This window comes from Pygocentrus nattereri, chromosome 23 (genome assembly GCF_015220715.1).
Source record: "Pygocentrus nattereri isolate fPygNat1 chromosome 23, fPygNat1.pri, whole genome shotgun sequence".
NCBI classification, from domain to species: domain Eukaryota; kingdom Metazoa; phylum Chordata; class Actinopteri; order Characiformes; family Serrasalmidae; genus Pygocentrus; species Pygocentrus nattereri.
Window position 1 is genome coordinate 13,173,136 of NC_051233.1, and position 21,173 is coordinate 13,194,308.

The window sequence follows — 21,173 nt, forward strand, 5'->3', positions numbered from 1 at the left end:
CTAAAGCCTGAGTAGACTGATGAATCAATGTGATGAGTCAGTTATTAATCTCAGTGCTACTGAGCTCTGCTAAAGCCTGAGTAGACTGACGAATCAATGTGATGATCAGTTATTAATCTCAATGTTACTGAGCTCTGCTAAAGCCTGAGTAGACTGACGAATCAATGTGATGATCGGTTATTAATCTCAGTGCTACTGAGCTCTGCTAAAGCCTGAGTAGACTGATGAATCAATATAATGATCAGTTATTGATCTCAGTGTTACTGAGCTCTGCTAAAGCCTGAGTAAACTGATAAATCAAGGTGATGATCAGTTATTAATCTCAGTGTTACTGAGCTCTGCTAAAGCCTGAGTAGACTGATAAATCAATGTGATGAATCAGTTATTAATCTCAGTGTTACTGAGTTCTGCTAAAGCCTCAGTAGACTGATGAATGAATATGATGAGTTAGTTATTAATCTCAGTGTTACTGAGCTCTGCTAAAGCCTGAGTAGACTGATAAATCAAGGTGATGAATCAGTTATTAATCTCAGTGTTACTGAGTTCTGCTAAAGCCTCAGTAGACTGATGAATTAATATGATGAGTTAGTTATTAATCTCAGTGTTACTGAGCTCTGCTAAAGCCTCAGTAGACTGATGAATCAATATGATGAGTTAGTTATTAATCTCAGTGTTACTGAGCTCTGCTAAAGCCTGAGTAGACTGATAAATCAAGGTGATGAATCAGTTATTAATCTCAGTGTTACTGAGCTCTGCTAAAGCCTCAGTAGACTGATGAATCAATGTGATGAGTCAGTTATTAATCTCAGTGTTACTGAGCTCTGCTAAGGCCTGAGTAGACTGATAAATCAATGCTATTAATCAAACAGCTCCGGGGATTATGAGAGCAGCAGTGGACTAAAGCAGGAGGTGAGTGAGGAAAAAAAAAGATTGTTTATGTAATAAGTGAATATTTAATGTATTAACAGAATAATTCCTTTAACAGAATAATGCCAACCAGTAACAGTGAGAAACAGTGTGATTTCACTTTTGAAAAAGTACAGAACATTAAGTATTCGGCCATTTTTCAAAGTTTTGCCCATTCCTGGATATGTGATTGCTATCTGGGTCCTCCTCACTTTCTCGGGAATCGACGAAGGAAACGGGCGGGCTTTAGGACCCAACATGAGAGAAGAGGGGGAAATGTTTTAACGAAGCATGGAAGTTCCACCGGCTATCACTTCGCTCGATCATCGAGGCTATTTCACAACCCCAAGCCTGTTCAGCACAGCTCTGCAGCTCAGCTCTTTCACCAAAAACCGAGCGAGCGAGAGGAGAGCCCGGTTCCCCGCTGCCCCTGCTCCCTCACTGGCAGTGCGGAAGGAAGAGTGAGAGGGTGAAAAGGAGGGATGGGACGCGTTTGTGCACTCAGAGCAGAACACAAGAAGCGGCCGAAAACCGAGGTGCGGAGGCGGTGCGCGTCGAAATGAAAGCAGAACATCAAGTCGCATTCTTTTCTCTGCTGACGTGCAGTCCGGCGTCCTTGGGCTGAAGCAGCGAGTCCGAACCAAATCACGGAGTCGGTTCAGCGAAGCCTCGCACGCTCCGAGCAACCTCGGTTGGGGAAGAGGATCCAGGACGGCGTGGAATTGGTGAGTAAAACTTTCTGTTTTGGAGCGTTTCAGCTCTGATCCCAGGTCCATTTAAGGCCTGGCTCGGGCATTCTGTCTGCAAACCATTCATGGAAACAATGTGGATGAATCTGTGACCGTGTGTTGGCCACTGGCCGTGTAAGTTCAGTCTTTCTGGGCAGGCTGGCGTGTAGGCAGTTCTGAAGGATGGACTGGGTCTGAATGGTCTGCTTTATTATTGAGACCAATTGCATGATGTAAGTGCCACAGTACAACAGCAGCTCACCGCTTCGTGTCAAGACGCTGTTTTGTTTTGGAGAAGAGCTTCTAACAGGGGCCAGTTTGAATGATGTAGGGGCAAACGTGACATGTGAGATACACCGGTCTTATTTTGTGGCAAATCTCATAATAACGTGGCTACGTATTGTATTATACTGGGGCAAATATCATAAAGGTGGGATACTTAGTGGGGTTAATGTAAAAAAGATAAAACATGTCTCATTCTGGTAGATCCCATCATGATGCTACACTTGCTTTATATCAGGGCAGATCTCCTACTGATGACACCATTATCTCATACTGGGGCAGATGTCTTAATGCTGAGACTATCTTTGTCTTTTTTTGGGGTACATTTACTTAGCCAATTTTGTCTTCTGTTAGGTCAAGTACAGTAAAGATGAAACACCCCACCTTATTGTGGCAAATCTCATAATGATCTGCCTGTTTATGTCTTGCATTGGAGCAAATATCATAAAGATGAAACCCTTATTATCTTATAGTGGGGCAAAAGTAAGTAACATGAAAGATGTGCTGTCTTATACTGGGGCATAGATCCCATAGTGTTCTCATAGGCTTGTATTGTAATAGGGCAACGAGGATGGACAAGGTTAGAAATGAGCAGATCAGAGGGACAGTGAAGGTGGAGCAGTTTGGAGATAAAGCCAGAGAGGCCAGGTTGAGATGGTTTGGACATGTGTTGAGGAGGAATAGTGGATATATTGGTCAAAGAATGTTTGAGATGGAGCTGCCGGGTAGAAGGAGAAGAGGTAGACCTCAGAGAAGGTTTATGGATGTAGTGAAGGTTGACATGGAGATGGTTGGTGTGAAAGTAGAGGAGGCAATGGATAGGGCAAGATGGAGGCAGATGATCCGCTGTGGCGACTCCTAAAGGGAGCAGCCAAAAGAAGAAGAAGATTTTTATCCTATTCTGGGAAAATTGTCTAATGATAGATACATGTTGTCTTACACTGGGGTAAATGTAAATGCAATATGTGCTGTTTTATTTTGGGTTAGATCCCATATTGATGACACAGTCTTACACTGGAGCAAAATACAATAATGATGTTCTCATTCTTACAGGATCAATCAGTATAAAATCTCCTAATGATGAGACCATTTTTGACCAGTTTTGGGGCAAATCGCACAATGATTGAGACCACTTTTGGTCTTAAACTGGGACAAACATAATCGTGATAAGACAAGTTTGTCTTACATTTGGCGAAATCTCATATTGGTGTCTCCATTTTTGTCTTATAGAGGGGCAAATGTCATGATGATTGAACACATGTTGCCTTATAGTAGGGTAAATGCCATAATGATGCCACCCATATTCTGTCTCAAACTTCATAATGATAAGACTGCTTTTGTCTTGTTTTGGGGCAGATCCCCTAATGATGAGACAATCTTGTGTTATATTAAGCTAAATGTCATAATGTGCCCATTTTTGCCTTGTACTGGGTCAGCTCTCCCAATAATGAGACCATTTTTGTGTTGTTTGAGGCACTTGAGACACTTGCTGACACTCTCTTTTAAAAAATGCCAGTGTCTTGTCTTTGGGGCAGATCTTTTTATGATTTGTCTGTTATTACATGCAGCATTAACAGATTGCAGCCATTGCCTGAATGTGAGCTATTAGAGTCTTATGTAGGGATTAGGTTTTGCAATAGCAATATTGGGATGGAACATGAGTTGCATTTCTATATATATATGCACATATACACGCTCAATTTGCTGTCTTGCTAGGTGCAGTGAATTTAACATCAGCGTATTGATCATGCTGTGCTTGAAGAATGCCTCTGTATCACACAGCCTGACAGAGGAGCCACAGAATGGAAATGAGATGAAAGAAAAACATTTACGTTATATCTCAATGCCGAATACATGTTCTCTTTAGCTTTTACCATATGCTGATTTTATGTAACACTATTGTCATCAGAATCAATCATCTTATGCATCAGTATTTATGGCATATTACTATTTCCTACTATTGAAACAAGCTGCATGACTGCATGATTCAAAGCACCAAACGGAGAAATGAAGTCTGTACTGGCAAAACAAACGTATTTCAATAAGTCTTTGTCAGCAGTAGGAATATACCAACACCCAATTGTTGTTGCTGTTTAGTTCTTATAATCCGTTGTTCCTTTTTTTGATTGATGGCAGAAATATAACATCATGATTTTCATGATGCATGAATTATGTCATCATATTTAGGTTAACAAAATGAAATACAATAGTGCTGCATTTAACAGCTGTGAAATCTTGCATTGCCATTATTAATTATTCCCTTTTGATTAGTACAACTCTGATGTTAAGTAGAAGCTAGAAGACTATGCTGTTCTTTTGGCACAAACCAGCTCACCTCAGCCACAGACTGAATGGATACATTTTAACATTTGAAAAGACATTATCTAAAAACAATTACAACATTTTTTTCCCTAAATTGGGTGAAAACCACATACAAACTGAAGGCTAGGAAGTGAACATTAGTGCATCAGTAATAACCTAATGCCTCTACCTTGTCCAGGCATTTGAGTTTGGCTGGGTGGGCTGCTCGGCCTATGTTATTGTAGGGTAAATGCGGGGAAGAAATACACAGCTATCAACAGTGTAAATGTGTGCTATTTCATGCTAGATTTGTTACAGTATTGGAAGAGATTTATTCTTTTTTTCTCATCCAGTGTTTTCTTCTGATATGCAAAACCTGGCATTGGATCAGTGTTATCTATAGTCCATGTTGTTATCATACACTGGTTGTTGTTGTTTACAGACCTAATATAATTGGTCCAAATCTGTCTTTTTTTGTAAAACTTGCAACAGTTCATTGTTCGTCAAGTCCGGAGAACCACGATACGATACACTTGGAAAAGCACATCATGCCAGAATTGATCACGGTACTGATGACATCCCATTGCTTTGTCCACCACTGGTTCCACTTACTTTATATCGCAAAAGCCAAAGTCATACGCTGCATGCCGTTTTTGTATAACCGGTCGAGCTGTTGAAACGAGGCTTATTCTTTGCAGTGGGGATGCTTTGTTTGGCAGTGCAGGCACAGGTTCCATTCCAATCCACTCTTTGCTGTACCTCTAATTCAGCAGCATTAGAGGCTCTCGGCAAGACCACAGGCAGCCTTCGCCCACTCCCGGTGGGTGTGAATGAATGTGTTGAAGGCTTCCTGAATGTGTATGTGTGTCTATGGGTCTGTGTGTGTTTGCATGTATGTGTGTGTAGCCACTGAGACCAAGTGGCCTTTTCTGGCTGGTCAGTGAAAGGACTCTATTAGTCAGAACAGAAATGTGCAGGTCACTGAGAGAGAGAAACTGGGAATATGAGGGTTCCTATTTGGAGACTGCAGGTAGAATCAATCTGTGCAAATGGGTTGTTTTTTGAAATGTGAGCTTCACAATGGTATAAGTAAAAGAAGCAGCAACTCCTGCAGAGGAATGTACAAGCAAATGGAAAGTGCATGACCTGGGATTTTAGTAGATAGGTTCATTTACCAGAGATGTAACGATCTACGTAATTTCAAGTCCAGTGCGGTCAGTTTAATAACACACATTGAATTGGCTCATATTTCTAAGCGGCCTCAAGAAAAAAGACTTTGGGTATGTGTGTAGCTAAGCCCCTGTCCTTTGCCTACTTTACTCTGATATGATAAGAGTAAAATGATGGTTTCCGTGAAAGATGGCAAACGAAAGAATGAGGTGTGTATCAGCCATAATGGGGATGTAACAGAAGAATGTATTATAATGAATCACAGCATATCGTTCCTGTGTTGTGTTGTATTGAAACTAGTATTTTAGCTTGTGGCCGGTTGTTTTGGGGCTAACTTATTAGCTTGTGATTGTGATGAGTAGTACACTGTAAAGCACAGATTTTTTTCTTTTATATTGTTAAATGCTCTTCTAAACTAAAAATTCGACAACCAAAATATCACCATGAGGCAAATTTAAGCCATTTTTATTTTTGCTCGGTCAGAACATGTAACAAATTGACACACTGTTGTATCAGATTAAATGGAAATAATTATTAAAGTGATACAGATTTATTTTTTTTTTCCATTTTTAAAAAAAGTTGTTAGTACCTCTATTATTTAAATCAACACAACTTCACACTCTGCATGCTGCATGTCTTTTACTCCTATATAAGGATATAATATAAGGATGTTTGTGGCAGATATCATGTTGATTAATGCTACAGTGATTAGTCAACAAAACTGATTATCAGCCGAGGATGTCAAAGAAACGCTCCATAATCTACAAGCCATCTTTCTGACAAATAGCAGTACCCTACAGGAAGTGTAGGGGGCGATATGACTCTTTCACTGCATCATAAAAGAAGAAATCTGTTGCACAGAGTCGGCTTTAGTTTCAAGTCCAACGTTTAGATCTATAGGACATAAGAACTCACAGGTGCTTGGTCTGCATTAGAAAACAGTTTTGTGTGACATGCAGGTTCTGTACATTTATTATCTGCAGTATTTATTATGAACTGTGCACTCATTTCAGACTGTTGTGTCTCTGCACTCTATGTAGTTCCGTGTAATTTTACTGCTGTGGTGTGTTGCACCATGAGGCCTGAGGAACGATGTTTTATTCCAGTGTGAACAAGTTATTTAGAGGAATGAAAAAGACCACTTGACTGAACCTGAGAGTACATGTGAATTCTGGCTCAATTACAAGTTAAAACAATAAATGCATTTTAACTCGCATCTGAATATCTTCCGCAACGGTGCAGGATCAGCAGCCTATTACTCCAAAAATCCATCCATGAGATACAGTGGGCGGGTTTGTTTATAGCTCTCTGTCATTTTTGAGTAATAGGCTGCTGCTCAGTCCGCGTGATTGCGGTCCTCACTGAAGGTCGCAGTAAAGTCACACGGAGGGCACTAGCGAGCCCCCCTTTGAACAGTGAAAAGAGATTCCTTACAACCTTATGGTTTTGAATGAAGGTGATGCTGTGATGAGCCACAGTGACAGGTAATGCCAAAAGATATAGTGGTTTGATTAGTTGATTCATCAAATAATAATACTTGATTATAGAAATAATGTATAGAAATAACATTATTTTTTCGTTCTGTATCTCACTCAGATGCCACTAGCCCAGCATTGGCAGTAATGTTTAATTTGATCTCCTGCTTGTTGTGTCCACATATCCTGTTTCAGGTTTGTTTTTGAGGCCTTGTCGAGCTTGTTCCGGAACATTCTGACGTAGCATGAGGGCAGCACCGTCACTTTTGCTTCCACTTCTGACTCAGCAAGAATGGTCGCTGGAGGCTTCTCTAGTAATTAACTTATAGTAGAACCCACAAACAGCACACGTGTCTCCTTCACGCACTGCAGAGTAGCACCATCATCCACACCTTCGTTTTCCACACGTCTGAGCAGCGCAGACTGAGTGAACACAGTCGCACTACTGCTATCAGACTGAGATAAGTGTGTGTGTGTGTGTTTGGAGAGTGGTAGAGTAGAACAGTTGCAGACGAAAGGAGTGTGGGGGAGTTCCCATGTCAACTCAGATGTATGAGTAAGGGATGAGAGAAGAAGGAGAGCAGTATGAGAGGGGGATATAGTAGGACTGAGAACACATCGCTGAAGAGATAAGACTGTTTTGCACAGTCGGGAACTCGTGCACTGCAAGGAACATTGTCACGGATATTTTGTACGTTACTTGTCAGAACGAGCGTATGGCTGCACACAGCCTTAGAGAGGGTGATGTGTGAGCCATATATACGTTCACATGCAAAAGTTTGATTACCCCCAGTACAAAAAATTGCATTATTGGTTTTTTAAAATATTGGTTGTGTTTCTGACCTCTTCCCCAAGCAGTTAAATCATATATTTGCAAGCACTTTGAAAGAGATTTTTTAGAGATTTCAGTCAAAACTTAATGTGTCTTCTGAAGATGTGAGTTAATTATCTACTATTATCTTCATACAGTGGCAAAAAAGTGTGTGAATCCTTTGGAATGACCTAGTTTCTGCATTAATTGGTCTTAAAATGTGGTGTGTTCATCTAAATGACTAGTATAGACAAACAATCTGCTAAAGCTAGCAACATGCAGGCAATTATAATCATTATCTTAATTATGCACACCAATTAAACATTCATAGTGCTGGTGGAACTGGTCAAACCTCTTTTAGCAAAAGAGAAGCAAAAGCTTCTGGTAGCTGCAAATACTGGGCCATTCTTTCTTACAGAACTGCTTCGGCTCAACCGTATTCTTCCAATGTCTGGTGAGGTCATTCCAGTGCATCTCTATTGGGTTAAGGTCTGAGCTCTGACTGGACCACTCCAAAAGTCAGATTTAATTTTTGAAGCAATTCGATTCATTTTAATCTTGAGTCATTGTCCTGCTGCATCTGTCAGCTGAGGTTACTGAGGTTCAGCCAGTGAACAGCCACCCTCACATGATCCTGTAGGATATCTTGACAAACTTGGGAATTCATTTTTTCCTCAATGATGGTAATCAGTCCAGGACCAGAGGCAGAAAAACAGCCCCAAATCATGATGCTCCCACCACCAGACTTCACTGCTGGGCTGGTGTTTTCATGTTAGAATGCAGCACCCTTTTTACGCCAGACGTACAGCTGTGTGTTCTTCCTGAGCAATTAAAGCTTGGTTTCATCAGTTTATAAAACATTTTCCCAGCAGCAATTTGGAATATCAGGATGCTTTGTAAAAATTTCCTTCATGCAGAAATGTTTTTCAAGATCAGCAGCTTCCTACGCAGTGTCCTGCCATGGACACCATGCCTATTCAAAGCTTTTCTTATGATGGAGTCTTGAACAGAGATGTTAATCAGTTCCAATGATTCCTTCAGAGCTTAAGCTGCTGCTGTAGGTTTCTTTTTTCCTTTTTTGGTCTATGTTCAGTCATTTTTTTAGCATCAAGTAAACAGGTTGGTTCAAGTATAATGACAGCCTAAGTAGAGCTGGGCGACATGGCCAAAAATGTTGGAGAAGGTTAATGGGAGAAAGTGTCTTGTGAGCTGTTTTTACCACCTGGAAAAGCACAGCCGCAGTTTTTGTAGTAGTCATTATTTTTAGCTGTCTGGTGACGAGTGTTGGGCTAACCCTGTTGCAAATGCTAAGTGGCCAAAAACCGTGCTAAACTGTTTAGTTTCTCACTTCAGCGTTTCCTGTGAACGGCAAACATTACTGCCATCACTCCTACCACATCCATGTCGGAGCATATCACAGTATTCAAACACCAGCTAGCAGACTTCTGGATTTCTCTGTAGTAGTTTGAGGGCTGAACCAAAATATATGTAACACCAGTCAAACGGAGTCCTCCTTTCAGGTACGTTTGAACTAAAAGCAGTGCTTTTCTGTCACATTTGATCTACAGTATCAGTTTGCCATGTTGTTTGAGTGATGGAGCACTGCTTCAAGTTAGCCAGCTGCTAAAACCAGCTAGCCTGGAAAGATGGCGTTCTCCCACTCTCTAATGCCTCACAGCGTCCATAGTTTCCTTTCATTTAAATCAGGGCTGTAACTGACATGAACTCACTTCTTTCTTTCACTTTCATTGCTTGGGAATACACTAATACTTAAATATGACTTTTTGACAGTGCTGTAGTTGTGAGGATTGTGATTTAATGCTGCTAAACTTGTTAGGATTTAAGGAAAGAGGTGAGTTCACTGTAGGTCAGCACAGCAACACCACTTATCTTGTCACTCACACTTGGTCACAGGAGAACAGATCACCGGGTGTTCCACTCACAGGAAATATATAACTCCACGTTTCAGACGTTGCTATAGTATATTTTGTGACCCTTTTTTACTTATCGCCCCCTCCCTCTCTAATCGTGTTGAGATACTCGGAAGTGCGCCCTCTCCTGGTGACAGCAGAGTACTGTTTTCCTTGCAGTAGAAAACGCCACCAGGGCTTTCGCTGAACGTGGAAGTGTGAGAATAGTGTATTATATTGAACATTTATCAAACCTTTCTTATCGCTCTATCGAGGAAAGTTATATCGTGATAATTATTGTTACCACAAAGCCCTAACCCTAAGTGTACATTCTACCCATCAAATCCATTTGTGTGCCCATCATGTACATGTGCATGTATATGTTCTAATAAGCCAAAAGGTTATTATTAACACTATGTAAGTGAAAAGTTGGTTCTCGTAGGTCGCATGTTGGATGCAGGAGAAACAGGAACGCGTCTATAACTGAGCGACTTCGACAAGGGTCCAGACGTTTCGGCTAGATGACTGGTCAGAGCATCTCTGAAATGTCAAGGCTTGTGAATCAGCATTGATGAATACCTACTGACGGTGGGCCGAGGCTAAGGCTCATAGATTTGCACGGGCAACAAAGTTTATCCCATCTGGTCTGAACTGACAGAAGGGCTACTGTATCAAAGTCACAGACATTCTTAATGACAGTTGTGGGTTGAATGTCGCAACACACAGTGTATCACACTCTCCTGTGTATGGGGCTACATAGCCACAGACCAGTCAGAGTGCTCATGCTGTCCTCTGTCCACTGTGGAAAGCACCTACAATGGGCACGTGAGCATTGGAACTAGACCTTGGAGCAATGGAATAAGATCTACTGGTCTGAGGGGTCTTATTTTTTTTTTTCCGTTGGCTCATCATGTTGACAACCGGGTACTGTTTACCTGGGGAAGTGATGGCACTAGGATGCACTGTAGAAAGCAGGCAAGCCGGTGTAGGGATGATTTGCTCTGGGCAAAGTTCTACTGGGAATCGCAGGGTCCGGGCATTCATGTGACTGTCAGTTTGATACCTGGCACTAACCTAAGCGTTTTGGCAGATCAGGTACACCGCTTCAAGGCAGTGATATTCCTCTGTTGTAGTGCTCTCTTTAAGCAGGGTGATGCCCCATGCCACACTGCACACATTGTTCAGAAACAGTTTGAGGAAGATTACCAAGACTTTAGGAGTGCCAAATTGACCAGATCTCAATCCGTTCAAACATCTGTGGGATGTGCTAGCATAAGTAGCCCAATCCGCAGGTTCTCCACCCAGCAATTTACAGGCTGATGTCTTAGAGACAGACAACATAGGGCACTTTCAGTGGTCTTTGAATCCATGCGTATGTGAGTTGGAGCTGTTTTGGTGGCCCAACAGAATATTGGGTGTAATAATACATCATAGTGTTTTGGCTAATCAGTGTTTGCTACCCAAAAAAGAAGCATATAGTCCTGAGGGTCCATATAATCCCACATATCAGATTTCCTTCCAGTCTGTGGGAGTTTCTGAGTAAATTCCATGATTAAGTTGTGTCTCTCTCCATGGTGGGAGTGCACAGTGATTTGATTCTGGCTTTGATGTTTAGATCTGCGCAGCATCTTCATCAGGCTATGTAAAGTGTTACACTAATTACAGGGTAGAATAGGTGGCGTAGAGTGCCGAGCAGGAACAAAGCTTATTATTATCTGCGCCACGTTACTTCTGTGTAAGCAAGGGGTGTGTGTGTGTGTGTGTGTGTGTGAGAGAGAGAGAGAGAAAGAGTATTGTATGAAGGAGAAATGCTTTGTGAGTAATTTTAATTTAGATGCTGCATTTGCAGGACATGACTCATCTTTTATGGTTTTGAATGTGTTCATATTGCTTGTTCTCGACTGAGATTGCATCTCATAATAGAAGTTCTGTGATATGATCTTGGGTTTGACAGTGTAATATGCTGGGCTGCCAGGAGAAGCATTGCAGTCGTTGACATTTTATTTTTGGATACATTTCAATCTGGAAGAGTTAAAATTGTCCCAAATTGAGATGTCTTGACTGAAATTTGTCACTTTAAAGTGACAGCTTGGCCAAACACATGCAGTTTTCCCCCTTACCACAATTGTAGTTGCTCAAGCAAGACGTTTGGTGTCTGAAGGTTGATTTGCACTGGTGCTACAAGGCTAATGTAGCTAACAAGTAATTAAAGCTTACAGCCCACTAGGCCTGGGTGATGACATGTATCCCAACTGCAATATGTAAAAGGTTGCATTTTTGGGAAAAGAACTGAGAGAGAATAAAGGAGAAATAATAAGGTAAGAAGTGTGCAGTGTGAGCTGCAATAGTCACTGGACTCCAGATGAAAAAGTTCAGATCGGCTCTGTGGTTTAAGTACACTATATTGCCAAAAGTATTCATTCGTCTACCTTCACACGCATATTAACTTTAGTGACATCCCATTCTGAATCCATTATGATGTTGACCCACCCGTTGCGGCTATAACAGCTTCAACTCTTCTGAGAAGGCTTTCAACAAGGTTTAGGAGTGTGTTTATGGGAATTTTTATGCGGTCAGACACAGATGTTGGACAAGAAGGCCTGGCTCGCAGTCTCCACTCTAATTCATCCTAAAGGTGTTCTGTCGGGTTGAGGTCAGGACTCTGTGCAGGCCAATCAAGTTCTACCACACCAAACTCACTCATCTGTGTCTTTATGGACCTTGCTTTGTGCACTGATGCGCAGTCATGTTGAAACAGGAAGGGACCGTCCCCAAATTGTTCCCACAAAGTTGGGAGCATGAAACTGTCCAAAATCTCTTGGTGCTGAAGCATTAAGAGTTCCTTTCACTGGAACTAAGGGGCTGAGCCCAACTCCTGAAAAAACAACCCCACACCATAATCCCCCCTCCACCAAACCTTGCACTTGGCACAACGCAGTCAGACAAGTACCATTCTGGCAACCGCCAACTCGCCCATTGGATTGCCAGGCGGAGAAGCGTGATTCGTCACTCCAGAGAACACGTCTCCACTGCTCTAGAGTCCATTGGTGGTGCTTTACACCACTGCAGTCGACACTTTGCATTGTGCTTGGTGATGGATTGGATGGTGCTAGAATGCAGCTACTCGGCCATAGAAACCCATTCCATGAAGCTCTCTACTCTGTTCTTGAGCTAATCTGAAGGCCACAGATTTTTTGGAGGTCTGTGGTGATTGACTGCAGAAAGTTGGTGACCTCTGCGCACTATGCACCTCAGCATCCACTGACCGTTGTAGACTGGTCTACAACTTCGTGGCTGAGTTGCTGTCGTTCCCAATCACTTCCACTTTGTTATAATACCTCTGACAGTTGACTGTGGAATATTTAGTAGCGAGGGAATTTCACGACTGGACAGGTGGCATCCTATCATGGTACCACGCTGGAATTCACTGAGCTCCTGAGAGCGACCCATTCTTTCACTAATGTTTATAGAAGCAGTCTGCAGGCCTAGGGGCTTGGTTTTATACACCTGTGACCGTGGAAGTGATTGGAACACCCGAATTCATTGATTTTGGATGGGTGAGTGAATACTTTTGGAAATATAGTGTATGTCTGCCTTCCACTGTGGCTGATTCTCGTCATGCATATTATCAGATATCTTTGGACACATCCAGTTTTTTTCACTAAGAAGATTTCATTAAGAGGTGAATTTGGTGAAGGATAGTTATTAACATGCTATCATGTAGGCTGTTTTGAATTTAATTTTAAGCTAATTTTAATTGATTTCTTTTCCAGATGTTTTTTTGCATGCACAACACTTTTTTTTCTATTTAGGATTTCTATTTTCTTACTGTGTGAGGACTTGGTAGTTTTAAAGCAAAGTAAAAAGTGTGCAACAGGATTCTCAGTGATTGAGTACGGAGGTAAATCCTTGGCAATAAAAGTTGCGATAGAGTTTTGTAATTTGCTTCGTCCTTTCCGCATTGGGTGGCAGCTTTGACGTTGCTTGATCGATGGTCCCCTGGTTGGCAGCAAGTACAAGTACAGCAGCAAAATAAGGCTCTGCTGATCATCCTAACACTGTTTTACCAGTGGATGGTCTTAAATCCTGCTAAATCACCACCCTATAACCCTGAAGGTCGGCGTTCAGACTACAGATCACATAGCAGTGCAGACAGTCTCGTAGCTAGTTAGTAGCTATGAAAAGACAAAGAGAGAGATTTAAAATGAACATTTGGCGATGAATGGACTTTTTTGCATTTATAAGCACCGTGGTTGGTTTTCTGGAAGTTTTCATCTGCAACGAGACTGTCAAACATTAAAAAGTTGCAAAGGTGGTGCCTCAAGCAGAATTTAAGGTGGAATGGGAAAATTCGAACAAGAAGCTGGCGAATAAGAAGTGACTTCAGCCTCATAAAACAGTCGGTCCGTAAACACTGTCTCTTATTGGAATATCCTGTGGAAGCTTATTCTGTGCCTTTGAATATGAACTCTAATCATTTGAAACGGCTCACATTTTGGTTTTTGTGGTTGATGATGGCCTCACTCAGTGAAGCGGATTTCTGTGTAACAGTATTATGTAGCGTACACGCTCTGCTCAGTTCCTGGGATTTACAGAGGTTCTAGGAAAGTCTTTTTCTGTTTATGCAGCAGCTGAGCGTCTGCTTGCTTCAGTCTCTCTCTCTCTTTTTCTCTCTCACTTGCTCTTTTTTTCCCTCCCTCCCTCTCCCTCTCTCTCTTTCTTCCCATTCCACTTTTCCAGTTGCACATGTACGTTTTCACATGCACACAAATGCAGGTAATTAATCCAGTCAGCCTTGTTGATCTTGTCAACTGCGCTCTGTGTCTGTGACATTCGTTCCTCCTCTCGTGCCTTCACGCCTGTGATTTGAAAGTGGTTTAGTCAGAAACGCATCACGTGCATTCAACCTGCTTCTTATATGCTAAACCTCGTAACACGCTCTTCTTTTCATATCTCTGTCGCTTCCTTATATGTGAGTGAGACATGCTGAACTAACTGCAGAGCATCTCCTAGAGCTGTGAAATCATATTCCATTCTCTTCGAATCTCTTCTTCTCCCCCAATACAGCACACAGCGATTTTTAAAATTTATTTATTTATTTATTTATTTATTTCTTTTTTTGGCAACCTACAAGTGTAGAATTGAATTTTTATGCGCTAGCCTGTTAGCACCCACAATGCTCTTGCTTTTTTTGTACTTTCACTGCAAAAGCAAGAGAAAATCTCTTCAAATATTCAAGTATATTTCAAATCTGATGAAATAAATCCGTGTACGGGTGTGATGACCTAATGTTTGCGCAAGAAAGAGAGTGCGTATAGATGCTGCATTGGCCGCTGGATCTTGTGTTGAAGTCGTCGCCTTATTTTATAACTGGACGTTTAGCCGATTGGTTAACTTCCTTTCCATGCAGAAGATCAGAGCTGCGCCACTCTGGGGCTGCATGCATGAGGTAATTTGCTCTGTCCTGTCATTGCAGCCCTTACTTATTGGAAACTCATCATGATCATGATAAAATGCATTTAATGAGAATGCGTGGGTCTTACAGGAAGTGACTGAGTCTCAAAAGCTAGGAAATCAATTGGTCATTTTAAGCTGCCGAAGACGCACAGTTAGTTTCATGCCAAGTTAGTCATCAGTAATAAGTAGGCAGTATATATTTTTTAACTTGCTGGGTCTGCTCATGTAATATTTCATTCCAAGTAATTTCTATAGCATTTATATTTGTCCATTTACCTAGAAATGTTTATAAAGTGAAGATAATAACATTTATTTTGAAAAATGAAGATATGGAAGCAATGAAATATTAGAACTCTGATTTATCCTATAGATGTGTGGTTTAATCGAAGTCAGATTTGGAAGAATAAGTCCTAAACAGTATTTCAAATGGAGCCTAGAGCAGCAAGATTATGGATGTACAGTGCTGAAGATGGCTAGGTGGCTATGATCAATCAAGGAAAGTGAGGATTTGTGGGGTAATTTAGACCAGCCAACAAACTGCACAAAAGATCTATTTGGTTTAAGCAGTGACTTGACATCAGCGTTTTCCAGCTCCATTACAGCTGAGGAAACAGAGCTTTATGCCCTTCTCTATCAAAATGACTGACATTGCTCTCTTGCCAGACAGTAGTACATTCATGCAGGAGCCTGTAGCTTAAAGAATTAACAGATTAAAAAATATGTTCAGAGCCCCTTTAAGCTGAGCACAAGCTGAACACAGATACATTTAAATAAATGAGCTGGTCATGTGAACTTATTAGACCTTTCGTGATGCTCTCACTAAACTTCAGGAAGTTTAATGGTTTGTTAGAGGACTCATTTGCATGTGCCGGCCTTGTGTGGCTGGTGTTGCAGTAATGAATATTAACTGATATATTACGCAGGCCTTGAGTGCACCTGTGGACTGTGCTGGACTGGAAGGTTAATGGTTAGAGGCTGGCTCTTCAGCTCGTCTGCTCTTTGCTGGCCTCTTGAAAAACAGCGCTGATCCAGGCTGTGTTCCTGCCCCCTGCTGCGCCACTCTTGCTTACCAGCGTCCTCTGTGCCCATAAATAATTCTCTCTGTGTGTCGGCAGGTAGAATCATTCTCTCTCTTTCTTGCCTTGCTCACACACTGTTTCTCTGTCAGTCTCTATCTCTCTGACCCTCTGCAGACCCTATGCAGTCTCACGCTACCCGTTGACCTGCGTACCTACTCACCAACCGACCTGCCTGCCTACTATCCTAGCTGCGTATCTGCCTACCTACCTACAGACCAACCAGCCTGTCAACCTATCTGCCTACCTACCTACAGACCAACCAGCCTGTCAACCTATCTGCCTACCTACTCACCAACAGACCTACCTACCTACCAACCTAACTGTCTACCAACCTAGCTGCCCACCAACCTACCTTACTTCCTACCTACCTACCCAGCAAACGACTGACCTTCCTGCCTTCCTGCCTACCTATTCATCTAACTGAGTAGCGACCTATACCTGCCTAGTGACTTTCCTACCCACCAACCGACCGGCCTACCTACCTGTCTACCAATCTACCTACTAACCGTCCTGCCTGCTTGCATACCTGCCTTCCTACCTACCTACCCACCAAGTCATTACATGTCACTTTTTCCTTGTTTTGAATTAGCCAGCTTGCCTCAAGCTCTGCCTTATCCTTTAATGTCAACAGCACATGTGGAGTTATCAGGTAGCCTCCTGTGGGCCTGTGCCTCATTTACTGCTGGGTCTGTGTTCATTGCTCTGGAGGAGGTCTGCGGAAGCACCCTGGAATTAACACACCATTAACGCGAAACTGCCAGCCCGTTGGCATGAGGTTCTCCCGCTACAGTATTATTATTCATGAGAGCTGTGAAATATTAGGCTGGCCAAAGAGAGGTGGGGAGAAAATGAGCAAGAGGATGAGGAATTCTGCGGTAGATAAGGAAAGATGGGAAATGGTAGAGGTTTGGAATGCTAATCAGGTTTTGCATGCATGCTGTCAGCCAGCACTACTCAATGGATTTTTGCGTGAAAGCCGGCAAAGAGCCCAATCATCCAATCAAACCTTCAGGTCGGGATTAACAAGACAGCAGGAAGGCAGACAAGCAGGAAAAAGACTAAAAACTAATTCACGTGAAATGGAAGAAGAGTAAGAGTAGTTTGTTTTTGTATGTTGGAACCACAAATGCCAGGTGTCCATACTATCAAAAAACAAGTTCTCAGTTTCAACATTTGATATGTTGTCTTTGTACTGTTTTCAATTAAATATAGGATTTAAATTATTTGCACATCATTGCATTTTGTTTTTATTTACATTTTGAGCAGTGTCCCAACTTTTTTGGAAATGGGGTTGTACACGTGTTTGCCACAACCCAATGACAATTGACGTTGTTGTGATTAAGCATATGATTGTGAAAGCAATGAAAACCATTTAAAACAGTGTAGTAACAGCGATCGGCTTATGCTCAGGGCTATTTTTTGCCCTTAAGCAAGTTGCCCTTTTGGAACAAACTGAGTGAACTTTGCACAATGAAGAAGTGTTTCTTAAGGACTTGATTATTATGAGCTTGTGAGCCAAATCTACCAAGAGTAGAGACTAAGGGCCAACATTTTTGGTCTGGATAGATCATATTTTGATTGGCTTCTGATTTATAGAATTGACAGCATGTATGAAAATGAATATTTTCTCATTAAAACCATACGGGGATAAATAGCACTGCATGTCTTTTTCGTGATTAAGTGCTTTGAGATAATAGTCATGACTCATATCCAGGAGACCATTCCAAACACTATAGACCCTCTCCAGTTTGCATACAGTCAGAACCGGTCCACAGATGACACCGTGAACACTGCCCTTCACACAGCCCTCACACACCTGGAGGGAAAGGACACGTATGTCAGAATGCTCTTTATTGACTTCAGCTCACCATTTAACACGGTCTTCCCATTTAACACGCTCCTCACCCTCAGACAGACACCCGCCCCCTGTTACTGGGTGCTGAACTTTCTAACAGGCAGACCCCAGTCATTCAGTCGGCAGCCACACATCCAGAACAAGAACAGTGAGCACGGGTCCCCTAGGGCTGTGTGCTGAGCCCCCTTCCATACACGTGCTTCACTTATGACTGCATGGCCCCCCAGAACAACACCAGCAGTTTGCTGATGATACTACAGTCATTGGGTTGCTCACTACTGGGGATGAGACAGCGTACATGAAGGAGGTGGCTGAGCTGGTGGCCTGGTGTCATGACAACAATATTTCCTTGAATGCAGACAAGACCAAGCAAATGATTGTTGATCCAAGGAGGAAGCGGGAGCTGCACACACCCCTCTACATAGGTGAGACAAAGGTGGGGAGGGTGAAAACCTTCAAATTCCTTGGCATCCACATCAGTGAGGATCTCACCTGGTCTCGCAACACAAACCTCATCATCAGGAAGTCCCAGCAGCGGCTGTACTTTCTGAGAAGGCTGAGGAAATTTGGCATGCCAGCCAAAATTCTCAGCACCTCGTACAGGAGTACGATCGAGAGTGTTCTTACCATCAGAGTCACTGCACTGCTCAGGACAGAAAGGCTCCCCAGCGTGTGATCAAAACTGCACAGTCCATCTCAGGAGCAGCCTTCCCCTCACATACACGACTTAGCCATAATATATGTACGTCCCCTCGCTATTCTACAAAGCGCTCAATAAAACCTTTTACCGCACTACAATTTATAGAAAACCTCCCAGAACCATCAACCCCAGTTTTCACGTCATCAGACCCAGTGGAGCTAGATTTACTAACCAGTTATTTAGAAAACACCTTCCAATCTACTTTAGAAATGTGGCACCACTTAAAATAAAAAGAGTAAGGCAGAAAAAGCTCGCCCCATGGTACAACGATAAAACCCGTGCCTTAAAACAAACAGTTGAGTGGAAATGGTGACAAACCAAGCTGGAGGTGTTCCACTCTGCCTGGAAGGACAGCCTTATAGAGCATAGAAATGCCCTCACTGAAGCTCGCTCAGCATATCTGGCCTCGCTGATCGAGAATAATAAATCCCAGAGTTCTGTTTGGTGTGATTTCCAGAATCACAAAAAATCAGGCAGGTACTGAACCACAAATTCCGGCAACTCTCACCAGTGAAGTTTTTATGGGCTTCTTTAATAATCAAATTGATAATATTAGATAAAATTCAACCCACAGTATTTAATCCAACATGGCTGTCATCTGACTTGGCTGATATAAAACAAAACACAGTTGTAGAAAAAAGGCTGGAAATTTTTTACCCACTCCCACAGCTAGAACTAGAGAAGATTACCTCCTCTGCAAATTGCACAACCTGCACACTCGATGCAATTCCCTCAAAATTACTCAGAGAAGTATTGCAAGTTATTATAAACCCTCTTTTAACTATAGTAAACTCATCCCTTAGTCTGGGCCATGTACCCAAAGCTTTTAAACTAGCAGTTATCAAACCTCTGATCAAGTTGAAGTTTTCATAGACTCCTAGCTGTTACTACTACTAATACTACTGCTATTAATATTAGTAGTATAATCACTTGTAGGTAGTTTGACCAGAGGAAGATGGGTCCCCCCTGATGAGCCTGGTTTCTCCCAAGGTTTCTTCCTCAGCTCTGAGGGAGTTTTTCCTTGCCACTGGCACCCCTGGCTTGCTCACCTGGGGGTTTTTACATTCTTGTTGAAACTTTTGTCTTTTCTGGAATTCTGTTTAGCTGCTTTGTGACAACATCCATTGTAAAAAGCGCTATACAAAATGATTTGATTTATCATGCCAGGGTCATCAGGAGGGCCCACAACATAATCAGGGACAGTACACACCCCCACACTCTTCACACTCCTACCTTCAGGCTGACGCTACAGGAGTGTGAAGCCTAGGACTACAAGACTGACCAACAGTTTCTATTCACAGGCCAGTAGGCTGGTGAATACCTCACTCACTTCACCTCTTCCCCCTCCCACTCTGAACTGGTTTAATTTTTGGCCAACCTTGCACTTAATAACTGCACCTTACATACACTGTACTGCTGCTGTCAGAACACTACTGTTTACATCTGTTACTTGCAGCATGCACTTTATGAACTGCTGCTGGACATACTTGCACAATATGCACATGTAACTTTAATTTTTCTTTCAACTACTGTTTTACTGTTGTTTTACTGGTATTATTCTTATTGTCTGTTTTTTCTGTTTTCTTCAAAAATTATATTAAGATTATATTTCGTGAATAGAGGAATAGCAGCGTAAGAATTTCATTGTACAGTGTAACCTAACCATCTGTTCTGCTCTGCATATGACAATAAAACTCTTGAATTGAATCTTGAATGTCTTCACAATACTTGTGTAATGTCAGAAATAACAGCTGGATGTAAAGCTGGATATGAGATCTCAGAAATCTGTTGGTTTGGTTTCTGTATTTTGATAATTGTATGATCAGTAGCTTTCATTGCATTCTGTACTGAACCAAAATGATGTGCAGTGTGATGTGCAGTCAAGTCATTAATAAAAGAAGGATTTTCCTTGTTTTTGCTATTTGCTCGTGGGTGTGGCTTAGCGACTGTATGAATCATTCTACTTAATTGGTTCAAAAAATGTAAAGCACGTTTTAGGCTTTTAACTGATTTCTGACTTTAGTTTTAGTCTAAAATCCCTTTACTGTGAGTTACCCTATACCTTAATTATGTGTTTGTTTTTTTTTTGTCCCTACTAGACCAATCATAACACCACTGAAACCTTACCAAATGTTTTGGTAGTGACTGTTTTAGCTCATATTGAACAGGTCTCTGAATAGCAAGCACAGCTTTGAACAGTTGTACACACACAAAATCAGAATATTTACACAAATAAAATCAGAATATAACAAATACTTAGTTGCAGAAAATGTGTCTGTAGTGACAATTCTCACTTATTTTCAGACTTTTGGACACATTTACTTCAAAACAACTAACTGCTTGCCATGTGGCCATGAGAGACAGGGATGCAGTCTCACTTCCTGCACTAAAATGCACCTGCAGAATTGTGTTTTGGGAAAACCTGAGATATTTTTATTTTTATTTTTATTTTTATATATATATATATATATATATATATATATATATATATATATATAT

The 21,173-nt window shown here is 41.7% G+C and overlaps 1 protein-coding gene across 5 annotated transcripts in view; it reads left to right on the top strand.

Annotated features, from left to right (window-relative positions):
• Nucleotides 1-1,153: 1,153 nt before the first annotated feature.
• The window catches only part of camkk1a (calcium/calmodulin-dependent protein kinase kinase 1, alpha a), a 145,289-nt gene continuing 125,269 nt past the window's right edge, over nucleotides 1,154-21,173 (top strand). For 2 of the 5 annotated variants that reach the window (XM_017701721.2, XM_017701720.2), the window contains exon 1: nucleotides 1,157-1,631. The gene's annotated coding sequence lies outside the window, so the exon portion shown is untranslated. Of the gene's footprint in view, nucleotides 1,632-21,173 lie in introns of all 5 variants that reach the window. The other 3 variants (XM_017701727.2, XM_037533128.1, XM_017701724.2) reach the window with 3 other exon arrangements.